Genomic DNA, 12,998 nt, shown 5'->3' with positions numbered 1-12,998 from the left:
ACAATCCATTCAAAACGAAAAATAGTTAGAATCACTTAAATTACTAAACTTTCAATCACTAAATTTACTATCAATAAAGCTTTAAAATTCACTATATTGGCCTAGAAGGAAGAGATAATAACATTTTCAGTCCCACAAAAAATTGACATAGACACTCATATACATGAAATCAATAAGATAAATGTTTCATTTTGGGCATTTTTGCTTTCAATAAGTAAATTATAAAGATTTTAATGAAAATATGTATAAGATCTTTAAAATTGTTTATAAAAATAATATATTAAGTATGTATATTAATAAAATATATGTATATAATTCATCGGTTCGGTTCGGTTATTTCTTCGATTTTTTTCGAATAAAACCATAACCAAACCAAATACTATTGGTTTTCAAAAATCTAAAACCAAACAAAACCAATCCCAAATAAAATCGGTTTTATTTTATCGGTTTGGTTTTTTCAATTTGGATCGGTTTTTATCCAAACCGTGAACACCCCTACTTTAAGGTAGTATAGATAGATAGATTGAGTCACTCTCTAGAAAATTGGAAGTTCCAGAAGATACTTTCTTTGATGTAATAGTTTGTATCAGAATCTTTTTTACGTTTTAATTAAAAATAAGAAAAAAATTGTCATTCCACATCCATTTCGAATGAATCAAAAAAAGAAAAACTAAAATATATCGAATTTAAATTGGTAACGTAATTAGTATAGCATTTCAAAACGTTGAACATAAAATATGAACCAAAATGTCGAAAATCGTACCAAACCGAGAATACTTCTTAAGAAATTTAGTTTCACCTTGATCCCATTCGCGCAACTATTTTAAGTTAATTTGTAAACTTTCCACTTCTTTTGATCCATTTTATTATTGTATTTTCTTTACGCCGCTTAAGAAAATATCTACAAAAACGTTAATTTGACTAAATTATCTTTATTTACTTTAATTATAATTTAGAGAAAATACATAATTACCCCATGGAACTTATACCCTTTTTTTAAGTAGACACCTTATGTTTGCGGGGGTCCTATTACCCCACGAAATTATCCAAAAGCACAATAAATACATCATTTTTTCAACATCACTGCTCTCAATCCAAGAGCGTGTGCCACACCTCCAACCCATTTAACAAAGGCCGGGTTTTATCCTAACCCATTCATTTTTTAACCCATAACCCAAACCCAAACCCAAAGAAACTTCCAACCCATTTCACTCTCACCTTCCCTCGTCTCTCCCTCTTCAACCGATCAAAACCCTAAGAAATTTCATGAGGCAAAGCTAGTTGGTAACATTGCTTGTTGAAATTTGTTGAATATTGGTGGCGGAACGAAGAAGTGAAGACTCATAGGTTAGTTTATTTTACATTGTAAGTGAATTTTGTAGTGATTAGTCGTTAGTTTATTTATATTGTTTGATGCGTATTTCGTTTGTCGTCATGTTGTTGTTGTGTATATTACTCATATATATTATTGGGAAGTTGGCCTGTTGCAGTTGATGTGTATTTCTTTGTTGGGTTGTTGTTGTTGTTATTGGGTTGTTGTTGTTGAATATTGTTGTAACTTTCATTGATTCAGTGTTTCTGAGATCTGTTTGTAACTGCTTTTTTCAGGATTTCTTACAATGTCATTTGTTCTTATAACTTTGAGATGGTATCATGGGGGAAAAATTGTGTTTGGTCCCCCATCTGATTATGTTGGTGGATCTGTGACTGAATTCTGGGAAGTAGACACTGATCGAATGTCTTATTTTGAACTGAAAGGCTACATAAAGGACTTAGGATATACAACAAATTGTTCATTTTTTATTAGATCTCCAATCGATGGCTTTTTGGTTGAAGTTAAAAGTGATAAGGTTATTTGTGACATTTCCTCTATGTTTAAAAATGGGGATAGAATGGATGTTTATGTCTGTCATGAGGTTAATGAGCCAGAAATTGCTCCATTGGCTTTGGATTATGTCCCCCATGTGATGGACAGTGGTGTAGGTGGGGTAGGTGGGGAATCTTTTACATCTTTTAATGAAATTGAGTCTCCTGTTGAACCTTCTAGTCCTCATTCTGAACATTTCAACCCTTCATCTCAGCCTTCTAATCCTCTTGGTGAACCTTCCAACACTTCATCTCAGCCTTCTAATCCTCTTAGTGAACCTTCTAACACTTCTTATCAGCCTTCTAATCCTGCTGCTGAACCTTCCAATCTAAGTGTAGAAAGTTCAGATGATGAATCATATGATGAATCAGATAATGAATCAGATGAGAGATCTGAAGTGTATAGCAGTGAAGAGAGTTTAGATAGTGATGTTCATGAAGAGTATAGGGATTTTAGGGCTTCAAGAAGGCATTTCAACAGGTCAAACAGGAGAACTAGAGGTACAACTACAGAACAGATTCATACTACTGAAAAGGGCCCAGATATAGGATATGATGAAACAAATGTTGGCAGTAAGGATAGCTTATTAGGTAAGTTAGGGGGTGATGAACCTTATTATCCTAGTGATGAAGCTCCTAGCTTTGAATTAGAAGAAGAAACAGGATGGGGAGATGGTGAAGAGGTTGAACAAATTATTAGAAAGAAGAAAAAAAATAGAGTTATTTTTGATCCAACTTCTGAGAAGATTGTTTGGGAATTAGGTTTGGTGTTCGCAAATGTAAGAGAATTTAGGGAAGCTGTAACCAAATATGCAGTTCAAGAAAAAATTCAAATTGAGAAATATGTGAATGAGCCTGGAAGAGTAAGAGTTAGGTGTTGCAAAAAGGGTTGTCCTTGGTTATTGGTTGCAAGTTTGGATAGCCAAACTACAGATTTTGTGGTTAAAAACTACAACCCTATCCATATTTGTGTGTCTTCAACTCATAACTATTTGTGCAATTCAAGGTTTCTAGCTGTTAGATACAAGGATAGAATAACTGAGCAGCCAAACATCAGAATTATCAAGTTGCAAGAGCTTATTAGAAAAAAATTGGATATTCAAGTTGGAAAGACAATAGTGAGAAGAGCTAGAGCTAGAGTGTTAAAAGAGATTATGGGTGATCATATTGCTGAGTATGGTAGAATTTTTGATTACAGAGATGAGATTTTAAGAACAAATCCAGGTAGTACTTGTATTGTTAAATTTGGAGAAATTGCTGAAACTGGGCATAAAATCTTTGAAGGATTTTATGTGTGCTTTCATGCTTTAAAGAAAGCTTTCTTTGGAGGTACTAGGAGATGCATTGGTCTTGATGGATGTTTTCTCAAAGGAGTGTGCAAAGGTCAATTATTGGTGGCGGTTTGCAAAGATGGAAATAACCAAATGTTGCCCATTGCCTGGGCAATAGTTGAGGTTGAGAATAAATTTACTTGGGCATGGTTTTTGACTCTAGTGAAGAATGATCTTCATCTTGGAGTAGGACATGAACTTACCCTGATTACTGATATGCAAAAGGTATGTCCTTGGTTATTAATGCACATTCATCTTTACTTTTTGATTCACATTAACTCTTTTATATGTTTATTTTCTTTCTTTAATAGGGACTGGAAATTGCATTGGAAGATTTATTACCACTTGCTGAACACAGGATGTGTGCTAGACATGTCCTTGCAAATTGGTGCAAAAATTGGAAGGGAATAGAGAGAAGAAATGTTTTCTGGAAGATTGCAAAATCTACATTTGAAGCCGAATTGAGGGACCACATAGATGCTATGAAGAAATTGGGAAGTGACTGCTTGGATGGTCTTTTGTACTACAATGTAGAAAGGTGGTGTAAAAAATACTTCAAAGAACATAGCAAATGTGACTCGGTTGATAACAATATGGCAGAGAGCTTCAATTCATGGATATTGTCTGCAAGATACAAGACAATCATTACAATGCTGGAAGAGATTAGGATAAAGATGATGAAAAGAATTGGTCAATTACGAGAGTTCTCAAACACATGGGTCACTGATATTTCTCCCATGGCTTTCAAGATTTTACAACAAAACATTAATAAGTCAATGCAGTGTAACATATCATGGAATGGAGAAAGGGGTTTTGAAGTTGTAGACAAAGGCTTTACACATTGTGTAGACCTTGTTAGGCGCACTTATAGTTGCAGAGCTTGGCAGCTTAAGGGCATACCTTGTCCTCATGGTGTTGCTGCCCTACACTACAAACAATATGAACCAATTCATTATGTGGCCAGCTGTTATCACAAGGAAACCTACCTAAGGACATATGAATATGTTATCCAGCCAATGAACAATATGAATATGTGGCCACCATCTGTTAATCCAAGAGTTCAACCACCAGCAGTTAAACAGTTGCCTGGAAGACCAAGTAAAGCTAGAAGGAAAGAGGCAAATGAAACAAAGAGAACTGGTAAGCTTAGCAAATGTGGAGCTGTTATGACTTGTAGCAATTGCCATACAAAGGGCCACAATAAAAGAGGTTGTCCTATTCCTCCAACTGTTCCAACTCAAACTGCAACAACTTCTACTCAACCACAGGTAAATGTATCAATTGTCATTAATATTTAGTTGAATATATACTAATATGTTGTATTATAATAATCAGGCCAGATCAAATAATGAAAATGGTAGAGGAAGAGGAAGGGCCAAGGGAAGAGGGATGTCTCAAGGAAGCCAGGAGAACACACAGGCTATGCCTCAAGGAAGAGGCAGAGGAAGAGGAAGGGCCAAGGGAAGGGGGATGTCTCAAGAAAGCCAGGAGAGCACACAGACAATGCCTCAAGGAAGAGGCAAAGGAAGGAGCGCCAAAGGAAGGGGAATGCCTCAAGAAAATGAAAATACAAGCAACGGAAGAGAGATGCCTCACCAAAACCAAGTGAATGAAGGAACGAATAGAGGAAGATGCAGGGGAATAGGTATGCCTCAAAAAAATCATGAGAATGAAGGCACTAGTGGTGGACAATCTTCAAGACCTTTTAAAAGGTCAAGGATGGTAGGATTTGGAGTATTGATTGGTGATGATGGTTTTACAACTGTTAATGTAAGTACAACTGTTATTGGTTGGTGATGATGATTTTTCATATACTTTTACTAACCTTTGTGGTTTATTTATACAGCCTGGAATGCAAAGTAGTAGAGTTGTTGACATTGGTACAAGAGTTCCAAGGAGGTCTGATGAAGTTACTGGAGATATTGGCTATCAACCACATTTTGGAGTGAAATGGAAGGGAAAATCAGCCATTACGAGTAATAGACTTCAACAAATGAGGGGTGAAAAAAGAATTCAAACAAGGTCTGCAACTGCTGCTATTAATGAAAGCCAAAGCAATTCAACTACTAAAAAATAGTTGACTTTGTGGTTATCTTTTTTTTTTTTTTGTGTTTGCTTATTATTGTGTTAATTACACTTTTCTTGATACCAAACTATATTTTGGTGGATTATTGGGTATCAATTGTGTTTTGCCAAGTTTGTTTATGCAACTTTCTTCTTTGTAATATTTAATCAAGTTGTATCAACTTCAAACTTTCAGTAAGAATGAAATGAAGTTCTCATTTTGTCACAATGATTGTCATTCTGATTATTCTCTTTCGATCAAGTATGAAAGGAAGTTGGCAGAAGAGATTACAATGTTCTGTATACTGTTAAATGGTCACAATATCACACAAAATAGATGTATTATACAACCAAATATCAACAAAAACAACAATGTATTACACAACCAAATAAGCTTGCCTTAAACCAGAAAAAAGAAGCAACTACAACAAACTTCCAATGTATTACACAACCAAACATAAACGAAAACAACAAATAACAACTAAGGCAATTCCAATGGCATACAACTACATTTTCCAGCATTTACATTCTTATTAATGCCTAAAATCAGAAAAAACACTGCGACAAACACTATGATAAGCTTCCAATTCAAGATGCTACATTTCATCTTCTTCTTCTTCTTGATTAGCTTATCATGACATACTTGATCACCTTTCTTCTCCAACAATTTCATCTTCTCTTTACTTTTATAGAATTGTAATGCTTCTTCCAATTCCTTAATTCTATTCGCCAATCTTGGAATAACAGCCTTGGATCGCATATCAATCTCCTCAAGATCCCTCCATCTAAAGTACTTGCATGAATTTTCCTAAAATAGGCCATACACAGTGAATTTATTGAAACATTGAACAAAAAAAAAGAATAAAGAAATATGTATCGAACTTACACGAAAGCGTGGACAGGACCAAAATCTTCTAGCTGGGTTGTCCTCAGACCACGAAGTCTGCAATTGCATCAAGTCTCCATGTTTGCATCGCATTGTTAAATGCAACATTGGATCGTTCTCGTCATTACAAATGCGATTCAAGCTTGCATTTGACATCTCTCCCTCAAAACCTAATCACAGATTTTAAACAAATAAAAATAAAAATAAAAATAAAAATTGCAGAAATCTAACGGCTAACAATGGAGAATTTTGGGGAAGATGGTCTACTTAATGAGGAAGCTAATTCAAATTGGGAATGCCACATGGTGGTTTAACATTGGTTGGATGTTGTTTTTTTATTCCTTGACGCGCTCAACTTGCGTGACAACACTGATGGATTTGAAACGGGTCAAAATGATGTATTTATTGTGCTTTTGGATAATTTCGTGGGGTAATAGGACCCCCGCAAACATAAGGTGTCTACTTAAAAAAAGGGTATAAGTTCCATGGGATAATTATGTATTTCCTCTATAATTTAATACTACTTTTTTGTCACATTACTCTCTATCCACTTTTATTGAATAAGGATAAAGGTTAAAACCAAATACTCACTATGTACCAATTTATGTGACATATACTTTTTAGTCTCTAAAAAAAGACACTTTACTAAATTTAGTATTAGTTTAACCTTAAAATATTCATTTCGGGATTAATGAGTTGATTTCTAGCCACACAAACAACTATAATTTGTTTTAGATTACAAGTTTCAAAATATTTCTTTCTTAAATTTTGTATCGAATCAAGCAACAACAAATACATTAGGACAAAGAAAATAACTAATTGTATCTTCATTTTCTAAAATAAGAACTATTTTCAAGTAAATGGACCTAAACTAATAGGTCTAAACTCATTAGACTTTAAATAATACTGCCTCCATTTCTAAAAGAGTGACCTAGTTTGACTTGACACGAAGTTTAAGAAAATAAATAAGACTTTTGAATCTTGTCGTCCTAAATTGACGTTATGTCAAATATACAAAATTTCCCTTTAATCTTGTAGCCTTAAACGTGTCACCTGGAAAGTTGAAATTAAAATGCCACCAATAAAGGAAAGAGGTCATTATTTTTTAAACAAACTAAAAAAAAAAATAGACCATTCTTTTTGAAACAGATGGAGTAGAATACAACAAAAGAAAACATTATCAACTAGTTATGATTAAACTAATTATCATTTATCCTATAATTCCTTAAAAGGTAAATTATTTAGGTTTGTAATAAAATGAAGTTAGAGCAAACTAAATATAGAGAATTCAAATTATATTTGAACAACATGTGTTTAATACACTATCTATCAAAATAAAGCTCAAAATAAGAGAAAATGAAACTGAAAGTAGAAAATAATAATGTAAAAAGTAATTAATCTCAGTTTGTAGATTGTGAAATGGTACATAATTGGCAAAGCCATATAAAGTTTGGATAAATAAATTATCAATTTTGTCAACAACCCATGATCGCACAGTTATTTATAAAGCCATCATATGACTTTAGTCCAAGCAAGTTCAATTGAGGCGGTCCTTCACTTGGAACCCATGAATATACTTTGATATGTCTATCACCACAAGCTTCAATTATAATTAACCTATCACCACAAGCTCTTAAATTCAAACTCCCATTTATCATCAAACCTACTCTTCCAGGAAATCTTCCTATTGTACTCCATACTTTATTTTGCTTGTTATACTTCCACACCTCCATATCAGCATAACCAACGACATACAAATCATAACTAATAACTGCCACAAAAGCAGGCTTATCATCTTACGTTGCTTTGTCCATAAATACCACAAAACACATCTTACGTTGATTGTTCATGCTTGGTAACGTCCTCCGCGTTCCAGTCTCTGAGTTGTAAAGCTCTACTGAGCTAAGGATATTGCCATGAGAGTCACAACCTATAATGGCAATCTCACCAGAGGTGGCAGAGCAAAACAAACACCTTGGTGCATTCATTTGCATTACAGATGACCAACTGTTTGTCAGTATACTATAACGATAAATGACATACAATAAGAACTCATGTCCAAACACAAGCAGCTCTGTGGAAACGGCTAAACACTCCTTGAATGAGAATAGAAAAGATTGATTGGGAATATTGGTTGAGGGTAGACGCATCCAATGGCCACGACTGGGGTCAAAAGCTTCCCATGCAAGTAGATGGCAAGAAAAATAAATCCAATGCTCAACAACATTATGTTGATGTCACAGTTTGTACAGCTCCCCACTCCTAATTAATGAGCGGAAGCTACTATTAATAGATGAAATAACACCATAATAAGATCTAGAGCAATGAATGAGAGTGTTAATGGAGTTGTCTCGGCCAATTGCACAAATAAGAAGTAAATACAGGAGACGTAGTCATTGATAAAAAGAAATATAAGAAGAAACATACTAGTAGAAAGTTAAGAAAAATAAGAAGAAAATTAAACAAATTATATCCAGAATACAAACAACTCAATATCATAAAAACTGATAACGACAAATTAGATCAATTAATAGATAATATATCTAAAATAGAATATAAATATATTCAATATTTAAAAATACAATGAATAACGAGAATAACGAATATAGACAAAAACTTACTGAAATAATTATAGCAAAAAGACAAGAATTAGCACATAGGCAAAGTAGACTTAACAGTAATATATTCGCAGGAACTTGTAAAAAATCTATAGTAGCACAAAGGAAAACTATTTATATCTACAGATACAGATAGAAAGTTTAGAATATAAACTTCAACACAATCTATAAATGATTAAAGAAGAATACGCAATAGATGAAAAAACATATGAAAACTATGACGGATTAAAAATAAAAATAATATTTTCTAATCTAGGAAGAAGATATAAGAAAATAGGTGACAATCTAAGTTTAATGTTAGAAAAAGAAACGGTAAAACTAGAAGATAGTTTGACTGTTATGATAAGAATAACAAAAGAAAATGAAGAAATAGATAGAAAAACGAAAATTGAAACAATAAAACAACAGGCAAAAAAGGAAGTACAACAATTAGAAGAAGTAAAAAATACTAAAATAATAGAACTAGAAAAAAAGCTGGCAATGTTAAAAGAAATGTATGAAATGAAACAAAAAGAAAAAGAACAAAAAACAAAATTAGCAAATGAGATAATTAAATTTAAAGAAAAATACTTTTTGAGGCACGGTCCGTGACCTCTCCGCGACACAAAGAGATTTTTCTCAAATCTAAGGAGCAGGTCCGCGATGTGGCCCCATTGCCTAGATTCGCCCGACTTTTCCTTCTTTCAGTTTCCAGTCCCAATGCACCTACACTCAACTATTCTTCTCAACTTCTCTTTAGATTTAGATACCCATCATATGTACCCATGAACCTAAATCAAAACAACTCTAAAACTCAACGTAAAAATCTTAGAAACTTCTCAATTCAGCCCAATTCAAGAACGAAAAACAAATTCAAAAACACCATTCAAGATTCATCAACTTTCAACTCTCTAGAACGAACTTCGCTGAATTGAGCATGCTTGGCGCGTGGGTAAATGAACCCAACGCTATGAAAGACTCACATACCTCTTTAGAGATCAACCCTTGTTAAAATCCACAAGCTAAACCTTCAAGAACGACAAACTTTGCTCTTTCTTGTTTTTTCTCCTCTTACGTTCTTTCTCTAAAAACCCTAGCGTAAATCTCCAATTGCCTAAACTGAACCAATTCAATTTTGACCCTTAAATAATTCACCAACAATGAATTAAAATAATAGGGTATGGAAAAGACCAAAACACCCTTTAAAAATCCAGATTGATCATTTCCTTATTTCGAACAGCCTAACTTCCAAAGGGCATATCTTACTCATACGAGCTCGGAATCGCGCAAACTCAGCGGCATTGGAAAGATTATTCCAAGAGATTTCCAACCATACCTGGAAGTACACCTAAATCATCATGAACTAGGAGTTATATCCGTTTGAAGTTGACCAAAAACCCAACTTAACATACTTAACAAATTTTCCAGATTTTTATATTCCTTCCAAAAATGACTATTTCCATTTTGTAACTTCTTTCTAGTTCTTTCGATTTGCGAGATGTTACATGTATGGTCCAACGTTCTTTAAATTATTAGCCTATTTTATTAAAATAGATTAAACTTCAAAAAACTTGGAAGAAGAAGGTTAGTCTGTTTTAGAGCTTTTTTAGTAGATGTTGCTTTTGTTAGAAGAATGAGTTTATAAAAAAAAAACATAATTTATTGTTGAAAGCTACTACTGTATATTACAAGTTTGCTAATTTGTCCATTCAAAGTGAAAAAATGTCTTGTTTTAATATATTAAATATTATAATATAAATAAAAATAGAATATATACTAAATAGTAAATTGGGTGTTTTAAGAAGAATAGAAAACTTAAAAAAATTATACTTTAAAAATACGAGGGAGATCCTCTTTTTATAGCTAGTAAAGGTAGTATTAACATGTGCAATTATGCCTTATTATAAAAGATTGATAATTGTGGTATGTGAAACTTTCTTGGCATGCATATGACAGTTTTAGAGATTTATCCATTGATTATAGATGCAAAATTTTTATTTAAATCTGCTCTATTGTTGTACCATTTAATATCATATAAATTATCAAATGTGGAGGATGTACTGATATGAGCGTACGTACTTTTATCTTGCTCAAGTAATAAGTCTCTGTTACATAGATAGTCATTATACATAGAGATAGATTATGCCATAAAATATGTTTACTTTTACTTGTCTGCCTTTATTATTTCAACTAGCTTGATCATATAAAATTTAAAAGATCAAAGTTTATGGAGGTTAGTCACTAATGTACCACCACTTTAAGTTTTGCACTAAAATTGATTAGTTTTTAAATTATCTTCATATTTTGAATTTGTGATTGAACAATCGAAAGTTGTTTAATGGCATCATTGTTATGTTTAATAAGATTATATAAAATTACTTGTAGGCTTTGGAGAAATTGAAGAAATTGGGCATATAAGCGAGAAAAGGATCATATATAATTGTCTAATTTTGTAGAAAAACTGTCACAACCTAGACCGTCGTGATTGACACCCACACTACCCTCCGGTGGGAGAACCATTACTACAACCCAACCAAATCACTTCAGTTATACTAGAACATTTAATGATACAGAAGCAGGTTTAAATTTCTGAAGAAAATTGGAGTTCCCATAAACTCTGAAACTTTAACAGAACAACTACTAAAAGATTTGCGGAAAACAACTCCTAGAATCTGAAAGTCAATGTACCAAAACTCTAACGATCAATAACTCTAAGGAAAAAAAGGTACAACCCCGAAAGCTAAAACATAACAAATAGCTAAAGAACTAGTCTAAGTCTGAAGAGAATGGACTAAACACAAGAAAATCCGTGGCAGCCTGGAAGAATGGACTGATCCTTGAATTCGGTCTCGATTAGTGATCTCCTAAATGAGGTCTGTCAGTAGCCGCCTGAAGATACCCTATACTCAACAAAAAAAGAGCAAGTGCAATATCAGTACACAACCACAGTATGCTGGTAGGCTCACATGGCTACTCCCATAAGCACAAAATACAACAATTAATCACAACATAGTAAGCACACATATACAAAATAAATTTCAGTTATCATATCAGAGCAACATAAAATCTTCCATTATACATGCCAAGTAGACATAAGCATAACAATCATAATAGTTCTCTCATGGAACCCATACCCAAACAGTTAATGTATCCGAACTTGACACTCGATCCAATATACACGTGTCAGATCGTAACACCTGATCCAATAAATGTGTCAGAACGTGATACCTAATCAAATATATGTGTCGGAACGTGACACCCGATCGAGTCAGCACAACCACAATAACAATCACACCCATATCAACAATACTCATAGTCATTAAATCAAGCAATAGTTTCATGGCATGTAACTATTCATATACATCTACTCATTTTCATTAGTTTCAAATCACATGTCCTTATTCACATACATGCATGCAACGAAGCAATTAACCAACATGTATCACACAAATAGGAAATCAAACCATCACCTACCTCGAAATAAAGCTTGAATCCTCCTAAGATACTTAGTCTTCCCTTTCCGGATTCTTTCCGCTTGTTCTAGGTCTACAAATGATTAATACAACGCAAGGATCAATACTTAAGGTCTAATTTACCCGGATTATAACAAACCCAATAACCCAAGACCAAACCTATGATACTAATGTGAAGCTAGGGCTTTTACCACCATTAACTTCAAGCCAAAACCCTCCCCCAATGATAAATACCCAAGAATCTAAGTTCTACATATTGAAAACGGATCAGGGGAGTAAAATTCTTACCTTTTTCACCAAAAGTTGTGGAAAACTATCAAGAACTCTTCATGGGTCGTTTCCTAACACTTAAGAACGAACTTTGCAAAAAAATAACAAAATTGGGGTTTTTCCCCGACTTAACTCGCGACTGGCCCGCTACGGCGGACACCAACCTCCCACATCGGCCCTGCCCTGGTGGCTTGTATGGAGATAAAAGCTCAGATTTTAAGTTCTAAACTCCCATTTCACAACACACCTTCCACCCTTGACATTTAGAAACCACCCTTTCACGCCAAGATCAGTTTCGGGAGTTCTACTCACCCGAATTGGATTCCATCTAGTCATACGGGCTCCTTAACGTTTTAGCTATCCACTCATGTGATCAAATTAATAATTAGATCCCTCATTCATTACCAGATTTCTCTAGACCATGCCTAACTCAGATTCGTCCAAATCTGGACTGTGCTATAAATTTCCAAGTCACTACCCAAAAGTTTTCTAGCCCAAATACTTTCCCTAT

The 12,998-nt window shown here is 33.8% G+C and overlaps 1 pseudogene; it reads right to left on the bottom strand.

Annotated features, from left to right (window-relative positions):
- Positions 1–7,622: 7,622 nt before the first annotated feature.
- Positions 7,623–8,513, bottom strand: LOC125857058 (F-box/kelch-repeat protein SKIP11-like; annotated as a pseudogene).
- Positions 8,514–12,998: the final 4,485 nt, after the last annotated feature.

Source organism: Solanum stenotomum, chromosome 2 (genome assembly GCF_019186545.1).
Source record: "Solanum stenotomum isolate F172 chromosome 2, ASM1918654v1, whole genome shotgun sequence".
NCBI classification, from domain to species: domain Eukaryota; kingdom Viridiplantae; phylum Streptophyta; class Magnoliopsida; order Solanales; family Solanaceae; genus Solanum; species Solanum stenotomum.
Note: the sequence above shows the minus strand (reverse complement) of the source record. Positions and strands in the feature narration are given on the sequence as shown.